This window comes from Eriocheir sinensis, chromosome 65 (genome assembly GCF_024679095.1).
Source record: "Eriocheir sinensis breed Jianghai 21 chromosome 65, ASM2467909v1, whole genome shotgun sequence".
NCBI lineage: Eukaryota > Metazoa > Arthropoda > Malacostraca > Decapoda > Varunidae > Eriocheir > Eriocheir sinensis.
In genome coordinates, this window is record NC_066573.1 from 9,913,793 (window position 1) to 9,914,058 (window position 266).

Sequence of the window (266 nt, forward strand, 5' to 3'; positions counted from 1 at the left end):
TAACCAGGACTTCTAGGAAAACAGGGTAAAGGAGCAGGCTGATTGTGATCCTCGCCTTCTCTGCTTGGACTTATCTCAAATTAGGCAGCCACCCAACCCTTTGTGAGGCGTAAGGGCTGTCTTGTTCTTTGTAACAGACGGAACTTATCTCCCTCTGTCCTCATACAGCTTTTAATCATAGTTCGTGGAAGCATCAGTAATAATAGTAGTAGTAGTGGTTGTAGTAGTAGTAGTAGTAGTAGTAGTAGTAGTAGGAGGAGGAGGAG